The sequence below is a fragment of the Petaurus breviceps genome, unplaced genomic scaffold, assembly GCF_028583685.1.
Source record: "Petaurus breviceps papuanus isolate PSGF00001 unplaced genomic scaffold, PetGlider_PUasm1.0 185, whole genome shotgun sequence".
NCBI classification, from domain to species: domain Eukaryota; kingdom Metazoa; phylum Chordata; class Mammalia; order Diprotodontia; family Petauridae; genus Petaurus; species Petaurus breviceps.
The window spans coordinates 19,275,500-19,285,212 of record NW_027185797.1 but is presented as its reverse complement, the minus strand read 5'-3'; positions in this window follow the sequence as shown (position 1 = coordinate 19,285,212).

The window sequence follows — 9,713 nt, the reverse complement described above, 5'->3', positions numbered from 1 at the left end:
TTCTCTTACCCCTTCTATCTCCCCACATGTGGATTCTTTTTTTCATTTCCATATGAGAAATTTGATGGAAGGGGAGGCACAAGGGTCTTGAATTTAACAGTTCTCCTTTCTTCTTCTATGACTATCCTAGAATGATGGTGGAGATAATAGAAGTTTATTTCTGAGGTGATAAACTTTTGATGTCTTAAAAACAGTCAACAACTTTGACTGAAAGACTCATGATGGAAATACTCAAAACTAGTAGCTTGGCTAACTTGACTGTGACTGCATTTTCTTTCTTTTTTTTTTTTTTTTTGCTTGGTTAGTTTTTTTGGTTTTTGTTTTTGGCTTTTTGGAGGGCAATTGGAGTTAAGTGACTTGCCCAAAGTCACACGACTAGTAAGTGTGTCAAGGGTCTGAGGTCGGGTTTGAACTTAGGTCCTCCTGACTCCATGGCCGGTGCTCTATTCACTGTGCTGCCTAGCTGTCCCCAGGGACTGCATTTTCTCTGTCTTGTAGAGGGATTGGCATGTATGGGTGCACAGACTACCTCTGATTATGTATAACTAAGAGGCAGAGCTATATAGCAGAAGGGCCTTTAGACTTGGAGTCAGAAGGGACATGAGTTCAAATTCCCCTTCCAGGCTTTTCTGGCTGCATCATTCTAGGGGCAAGTCACTTGACCTCTCTGAGGCTTTGTTTCCTGATCTATGAAACAGAGATGAGACCTGTGACACATATCCTGCAGAGTTATCATGGGAATCAAACGAGGTAACGTGTAAAAGACTTTGCAAACCTTAAAATACCAGGTGGCACAGTGGATAGCATGCTAGGTCTGGAGTCAGGAAGACCTGAGCTCAAATCCAGCCTCCAACACTTCCAAGCTATGTGACCCTGGGCAAATCACCTAACCTATGCCTGCCTCCATTTCCTCAACTGTAAAATGGGAGTTATGATAGCATGTGCTGCCTAGGGTGGTTGTGAGGCTCAAACGAGATAATATTTGTAAAGGGCTTACCACGGTGCCTGGCACATAGTAGGCACTACATAAACACTTCTTCCTTTCCCTAAATGTCAGCTATCATGATCATAGAAATGAGACCCTTTCATCAGTGCACATAACTCCATGCACCCAGGTTTCAGTTTCAAACCGTGTAAACACCCAAACACACAATCCTAGATTTGGATCTGGCAGAAGATATTGAAGTCTTCTAGTCCAATCCCTTTCATTTTAAAGATGAGGAAACTGAGGCCCAGAGAAGTTAAGAGGCTTGCTTCAGGTTACCCAGGTCATCGCAGAGCTGGGGTCTGAACCCCATTCCTCTGACTCTGAATCTGGCCTTCTTTCTGCTTTCTGTTCATTTGCATTCTTTTCCCTACTGCCATGATGTTCCGACTTCCACTCTTAAACCATCTAAAAAGCTGGAGCTGTTTTTACTTGTTTCATCTGTATTTTCTAAAGGACACGTGGTCATATGACTTTCCTGTGTTGAATGTGGGGTGTGGATTCTTCCTCCTTCATCCCAATCCTCTGCCAACTGAATCACCCTTTGGGAATGGGTCTAGTTATGACCATCTTGGATCACACAGTTAATCAATCAGCTTTGTTGTAATCCAAGGCCCTATCCCTACATTAGCTCAACTGTTGTTCAGTCTGGTGTTTTTTATCATATAAACTCAGCTTCCAAGACTGCTAAGAGAGCCATATGTTCTGATTCTCCTGACCACGATCCATTTAAATATCAATGAGATTAGATTAGAAATATAGTTAGCCAACTCGCCCATTTTTCTTGCAACTTACTTAACTATGGAAAGGCAGTTCAGGGATGATGGGGAACACTAGAAGAGAGTTAATAACTGTTTTTTTTTAATTGATTAATTCAAGCACATTATGAATGCAGTAGAGAAGATTCCTCATCCAGTGCCCATTGGACCACATAGTCTCTCCGGTACCATCCAGCTCTTGAGATCCCATGGTCTTAGATATGTGAGGAATCTTAGACATTTTTCAGCCCAACTCTTTCAGTATTGTCTTTGATATCACCAAGTAGGGGTCTTAACTTAATGATGTCCTCAAACTTGGTTTTATTAAAAATATTTTGAAAATTATATCTTAATATAATTGATTTCCTTTGTAATGCACAATGGAAAGCACATTGGCTCTATGGTCTGAAGGCCTTGATTCAGAGCCCTCCTTGGATGCTTGCCTAAAATGGAGGATTTCAATTCAATGGCCTTGGAGGTCTCATCTAGTTCTTAATCTATTATTCTTGGCCTCCTCTGTCTCTCTCTTATGCAGTATTATCATAACAAGTTATCAATAATAATAACAGCTGGCTTTAAACCTTTGTTTAATATGTTCAAGATAGGGAAGGGAAGAAATTATATTCAGTGCAAGAGTAATGGCCTAGAAAAGAGCTAAGGGATGGCAGGTAATGGAGGCCATGGTGAGGATGAAGGATTGGGGTCATAGGACAGAGCAAAAGATGGAATAATAGTTATAACTAGAGAAAGAAAGAGTGACACAGAGAGAAGGAGGGTGGGCGAAAGAAAAAGAAAGAGAAAAAGAAAGGAAGAACGAAGGAAGGAAGAGAGGAAGGAAAAGAAAGAAGGAAGGAAAAAGAGGACAGAAAGGAAGGAAGAAAAAAGGAAGGCAAGTGAGAGAGGGAAGGAGTAGAAGGAAGGAAGAAAAAAGAAAGAAAGTGGGTCACTAAAACATCTTTTTTTTTTTTTAAATGCAGAAAAGAATATAGGAAAGGCCCCAAAGATAAGGATGGCTTTGAAAATTACACACCAAATTGGTTAGGTATTTAAAAGAAAAATAAGTTGTCTGCAACAGAGAGTCAATCTTCTGTACTATTCTCTTCTTTTGTCATACTATGTATATGGAAATGTTCATTTTTGTGTACATGTGTGTTCATTAATTCAGAAGAAAACCAACATCGAAGTCCCTTAGTATCAAAGCAGAAGCCAGGGAGGAGAGAAATGCTGTGAGCCAGACCCTGAACTCATTGAAGAAGGAAACGAAATGTCCCAGGGGTTGATGGATGATGTCTCCAAGTACTACAAGCCTATAAGTAATGATGTGACGGTAAATAAGAAGCTCTATTTAGCCTCCTTACTGGCTTATACGAGGTGTTTTCTAGACCCACGGTCATTTCAAATGATGGTAGTGAAAGGGAGGAATGAAGAGAAAGGGGTAATTAGTGAACAAGCATTTATTACGTACTTTGTATATACTAGGAACAGTTGGAAAGAACTGGAGAAGGAAGGAAGGGAGGGAGGGAGGAAGGGAGGAAGAAGGAAACAAGCTTTTATTAAGTACATACTGTATGCCAGGCACAGTGCTAAAGAATTGAAGATACTTAGGCAGAAATACTCTCCCTTCCCTCAAGAAACTCATACTCATAGTGGGGATGATGTTATATAAAGACTCGGGGATGAGTTGGGTAGAATCCAGTATTTGGTCACCATGACAAAATGCCTTACAACATGCTATACTTGGAGAAGGAAACATGAAGGAGAACAAGAGAGGTAATTTTAAAGGAAAAATCCCTGCCTTAAATGCAGCAAAAAGAACAGAAAGGATGTTTATTCCCCTATAGGGAAATTTAGAATGAAAAAAAAATAGGAGAATAAAACAAACATCTCTGGCTTAGTTTCTCAAACAGTCATTAAATAGCTCTGAATTTCTCTAGAAGTCTCTTCAAAAATGCCTCTTAGAGTCCTCTCAAAGAAGGCCTTAGGAATTCAGACACATCTTCACCTAGTTTTTGCTTCAGGAAGCAAAACACAACTTGCTGTGCTGATATTACCCATGCGATATGTGCTATTTAAAAAGGAGAGGAAAGGGAAACCTTTCTTAACAGAGCTATCCAAACTTCAATGGGCCGCCTTCAAACATGGCTGCCCACTCCCTCCCTGGGAAGACTGAAGATCTTTAATAGACATGCATTTATCAACTGATTCGAGCAAAGTTTGGATGTGGAAGAAGAGATCCCCTAACAGTGCCCAGTGGAACAGATGGTCCCTGAGGTGCCCTCCAACTCTGGAGTTTCTGTGACTTAGGGATGCACGGGAATTCAAGAGATCATTCAGGCCCCTTTGTGGGGCTTAGACCAATAACTTGTTCAGTGTTGGCTCTGATACCACCAGGATTTCTTTGGGGAAGGGTTTCTTAACATGAGGCCCTCAAACCTGGGTTTTTTAAAAAATCAATTTTTATAATTTTATCTTTTTATATAATTTTATTTTAAATATAATGGCTTTTCTTTGTAATACCAGGTTTGTATTTTATGTATTTAAGAGCGTTGTTCTGAGAAGGGATCCCTAGGCTTTACCAGCCTGCAGAGGGGCCCAGGACCCACAAAAAGGTTAAGAGCCTGAGCCTTTGAGCAAGGATGGTGCATCAGGGGATGGTGGGAGGCACATGTACACATGGCACATGTGCAAACACATAGATGCAAAACAGCCCTGTGTGCTCACGTACATGGGTGGCTGTCTAGATTTACCCCAGCCGGCTTCACGGGGGCTTCCTCTCCACATGTGCTTCTCTCTCTGTCTCTCTCTCTGTTTCTCTCTCTGTCTGTCTCTCCCCCCTCTGCCTCTCTCTCTGTCTCTCTTTCTCTGTCTCTTTCTGTGTCTGTCTCTCTCTCTCTGTCTGTCTGTCTCTCTCCCCCCTCTGCCTCTCTCTGTCTCTCTCTGTGTCTCTTTCTGTCTCTGTCTCTCTCTCCCTCTCTGCCTCTGTCTCTGTTTCTCTCTGTCTCTCTCTCTCTCTTCCCCCTCTGCCTCTCTGTCTCTCTCTGTCTCTCCCCCTTCTGCCTCTCTCTCTCTGTCTCTCCCCCCTCTGCCTCTCTCTCTCTGTCCCTGTATGTCTCTCCCTTTCTCCCCCCACCCCATGGGTTTTTTTATCCGTGCTAACCTCCTGTATACACAGACAAGCAGTGGGAACTGTTCAATTACATCTGGTTACAGTGTTTCATGGGAGCGTCTCTTTCAGCATCACTGCTCTTCTGAAGCAGTATCCCTCATCAAAGGACATGTTGCTCGGGCATTTCAGCCTGGCCAAGGAGCAGCAGGAAGGGCGGTGACTCAAACCCAGAACCCGGAAAAACACCTCCCCCCCCCCCCCCCCAGTGACTCACAGCCGGCTCACGCAGGGATGCTAAGTCTTTCCTTTGCTCCCAAGCCGGGCCAGCACCACCCCTAACAGCCCCCGGGCTCAGCCTTCCTGCTCCATGGCAATGCAGATGTGGCTGGAACTCCCCGTGGAGTCAGGGATGCGTCAGTGACCCAAAGACAGAGTTCACTAGGTCAGGGGATTAAGGCGATGACTGTCTCATTTCTTTAAACAGATTTATTTTCGATGAATGTTTGCAAATCTCCGAGTTGTTGAGTGTGAGTCAGTCTTGAGTGTTTCTGGTTTGGGGTCAGAGATTTTTGTCCCATCTCTTTGCCTATTTTCATTGACATTTTAATGATCTAGTCAGCCAACAGAGAGGGGATGTGGTCTGGAGGAGGGGAAGGTATCTGGACTTTGGGGTTCCCTCTCCAGCTCTCCTTTGCTGTGGGGTCCTGGGTTAGGGCTAGGAGCTTAACCACTTTTACTCCCTAGTAATAAAAGTGCTTTTTAAAAACAAAATGTTTTTCCTTTTAAAAGCTCAAAGGGCTTCACAAATGCCTCAGTTTATATTTCTGTAAAACCTGGGTGGAGAATCCTTTGTGGGAAAGCCCTTTGAAACCCTGAGATGAAAGACCACATGTAAAGGGGAATTATCCTCATTTATTTTTAAATAACATTACTGCATGCATGTGTGGACAGATGCTGTTGGAAGGAGCTTGAATTGGGGCACCACTTTGCCATCCTGTTCTACCCACTGACCCTGTTTGCCCTGGACTAAGATGTGAGGACCTCTTTTCACTTTTGTCTCTGAGATTTCCCACAGCCAGACTCTGGTAGGGGCAGGGAGGGCAGGGGGGAGAGAGAGCAGGTCCTGAGAGCCATAACTTGCCAAGCCAGGTGACTCTACTGGGGCTCTGGAAAACCAGGAGGACTCTGGGTATCTTTGTGGAAAGAGGGACAATGGCTGGAGAGAAGTGGGCCGCCCATCATCATGCTTTTGTCCGAGGTTTACGTGAAATGTATTTAGAGTCTTAAGACCTGGATTCTGCCTAACTGCCAGTTGGTACCTGTGTGACTTAAGTCAACGCTCACTTTCCTCATCTATGAAAATGAAAGAGTTGGACCAGAGGGCCTCTGGGGCACCTTCTAGCTCTCAATTTAGGAACCTAATATGTGGCAGACAAACAGTCCCTGCCATCAGACTTTACATTTTTCATGGATGGATCCATAAAGTTTTAGAAATCCTTAAATCCTCATCTGACCCAAAGTGTTGTTAGAGAACTCTGCTCTTGCCTCTTTACCAGAGAACACTGGTAGGCAGTGTGGTCTTTGAGGGCAGGGGCCATGCTGTATTTGGCTCTCCCACTGTGCCTAGCAGAGTGCTGAGTATAGAGGAACTGCTCAATATATTCCCATTGGGTGATGGCTGATGGGAGTAGAAGGGAAGAAGAGGGATAAGCTATAGGCTTCTGACTGCTTTTGTTAATGGGTATATATAGGTGAAAAGTGGGTTCTCTTAAAAGTATTTTCCCAAGCCAAAAGAGAGCCCCAGATGTGGGTGTAGGGGGTGACTTAGAAATGCAATATGGTATCATGACACTATAGTGCATAGAACGCCAGGCTTAGAGTCAGGAAGACTCATCTTCCTGAGTTCAAATCTATCCTCAGACACTTACTGTGTGACCCCGGGCAAGTCATTTCAGCCTGTTTGTTTCAGTTCCTCATCTGTAAAGTGAGCTAGAGAAGGAAATTCAAACCCTTACAGGAACGGGGTCACAAAGAGTCACTGAACAACAACCATGAATAGGCATTGGGTTCAAATCCCAACGTGATACAATTTGTGTGATCCTAGGCCTCTCTGTTCTCATCTGTGTAAGTGGGGATAACCCTAACCCCACTTCCAATACTCACAGATTGTGTCCGTGGCTATGTTACTCAGAGGTTCTCTGGGGCTCAGTCTCCTTATCTGTAATAATACCACCTATAGCCCCCAGCTCACCGGGTGACTATGAAATTCAATTTTCTCATCTGCATGTGAAGCATTTTGTAACCTTAAAAGGGCTTTATAAATACCTATTATGGTTATTATCATCACCTCATGGAGGGTTTCTGTAAGCAACCAAAGGCACTAATTTCCAATCCCTTTTTAGCTACATACTACCTGTGTAATCTTGGAAGTCTTTTTTATAAATTTCACAGAATTTCAGAGTTAGAAGGGACATCCAAAGGCATCTACTCCAACCTCTTCCTGAAAAAGTAGAAGTCACCCCTGACAAAGGGTCATCAGGCTTTTGTTGAAAGCCCTCAGGTGAGGAGAATCAGGCTCAGCCTCTCACAGGTAGCCCATTCCACTTTGTGATAATGCCCCTTGTTAGGATTATTTCCAGCTCTGGATCAATGATGCATTTGGTTTTATATTTCTAACCTTCAGTTTTCTCATCCGCAAATTGGCAATGGGATCCTGAAGGTCCTTCTCTTGTCTAACTCCTATGAGCTTTGTTGTGTACCTACTGGGAAAGAATTTATCCAAAGAGGGGTCAGAAAATTGGTAGTATGATACTATGGATTCAGAACAGATGGGGCCAATGACAGTCTTCTCATTTTTTTTTGTTGTTTTTGCTTTGCCTAAAAAGGAAAGTCGGGAGTGCTTCCTTGGGTGTTATTGGGAATTTTGTTGTTATTATCATTCAGTTGTTCTCAGTCTTGTTCAGCTCTGGGATCCCTTTTTTGTTTTGTTTTGTTTTTCACAAAGATACTGGGGTGGTTTGCCATTTCCTTCTTCAGGTCATTTTACAGATGAGGAAATGGAGGCAAACAGGGTCAAGTGACTTGGCCATGGTCACACAGCTAGTAAGTGCCTGAGGTCAGATTTGAACTCAGGAAGAAGTGTCTTTCTGGCTCCAGGTCTAGAGCTCTATGAACTATAGCACTACTTAATGGTCCCAAACTGACATATAGTTCTCCCCCAAAACCTTCCATCTTCCTGATTCTTCTATTTCAGTGGAAGGAATCTATACCCCATTTGGAAAAATGACAGCCAAACTCATTGAGGAGAGAAGTCTTCAGTGACCCAGGATAGAAGACTAAAGGTAACCAAGAGATACAGACAGTGACTAATCCATCAGCTGTGACACATTCAGAATTGAACTTGATGGGAACAAATGCCATCTAGGAACTGCTCTAAGCTTGATCCCATTTTCCCCAGGTATTGAGGTGGTATGGGAGAAAGTGTGCCTTAAGGACTGGGGGGAAATATTTGTACTTCTGGATCTATCTTGGAAAAATATCCCTGGGGCGGCCAGGTAGCACAGAGAGTAAGAGCACCGGCTCCAGTGTTGGGATGACCTGGGGATCAAATCCAGGCTCAGATACTTAGCACCACACCCAGAAATAACAGGCCGTGTAACCTTGAGCTAGTTACTTAACCCTGATTGCTTTAAAAAAAAAAAATAAAATAAAAATATCCCTTTGTAAAAACTAATCGATATTAGCTGATTAAATGATATTGATTGCTATCACTGATCACTAATGGTGATGGCTAATGATGGGAAGAACACATCAGCATGGGGACACTAGCCAATAGCATCGGAGAAGACTTCACTCTTATTCCTCAGGGATATGACCCTGAGAGGGAGAAGTAGACTTGTTCTCAAGCCCTGATTCATCAGTGTAAGTGTATATCCGGATGTGGACACTCAGAAGGGACGCTTACAGATCCCACATTCACTGATCTGTGGATGTATGGTGTTCCCTACCCCCACCCCCACCGAGGAGGGGCAGGCATTGCTTTGTACTAGCAGGCAATTAATGCTTGTTGAATTGAATTGAGGCTGCAAAGGAGAAGTTCCTTCCAGGAAACATATTTTTCCAAATGTGTCCCTGATGTTTATATATGAAGTTCTACACAGAAGGTAGAGGGTGTGTGTGTGTGTGTGTGTGTGTGTGCGCGCGCGTGTGCGCACACACACGCAGAATTTAGCACTGCCTGCAAACTGAAACTGAAGTCACTTAGGCCTGGTAATCTCTCTCTCTCTCTCTCTCTCTCTCTCTCTCTCTCTCTCTCTCTCTCTCTCTCCCTGTCTCTCTCTCTCTCCCTCCCTTCCTCTCTCTTTCTCTCTTGCTCTCTCTCCTTTTTGCCCCTCTCTCTATTTCTTTGGATCTCTGTCACTGTCTCTCTTCTCTCCCTCTTCCTAGCTCTATCTCAGTCTCTCTGACTGTATCTATGTCTCTCTTCTCTCTGTCTCTGTCTCTCTCCTCCCCTCACCCATAAACCAGGACTCTGCTTGATTTCTCTCCCACTAGGTTCTTTCCTATTCATTTCTTTGGTCTGACACATCCTTTCATAATCTCAAAACAAAAATCCTCTTCCCTTCAAGCACTGCTCTTTATGGCCCTGCTTATTCTCTTGGCAGGCTCCAAGCCCAGCTGCCCCTCTCTCCATAACTTGATGGGACTAGGTGAACAAATTAACTTTGTTCTCCAAGAGAAACAGTGGTTTGTAACGCTTATCGCTTTTCCACAGCAGATTGGTTCATTTGTTGTTTATAAGGTACCATAGGTCATATGTGGGGCTTGTCTCCTGGGCAGCGGGCTTTTAATTGTCTCTCAGCTG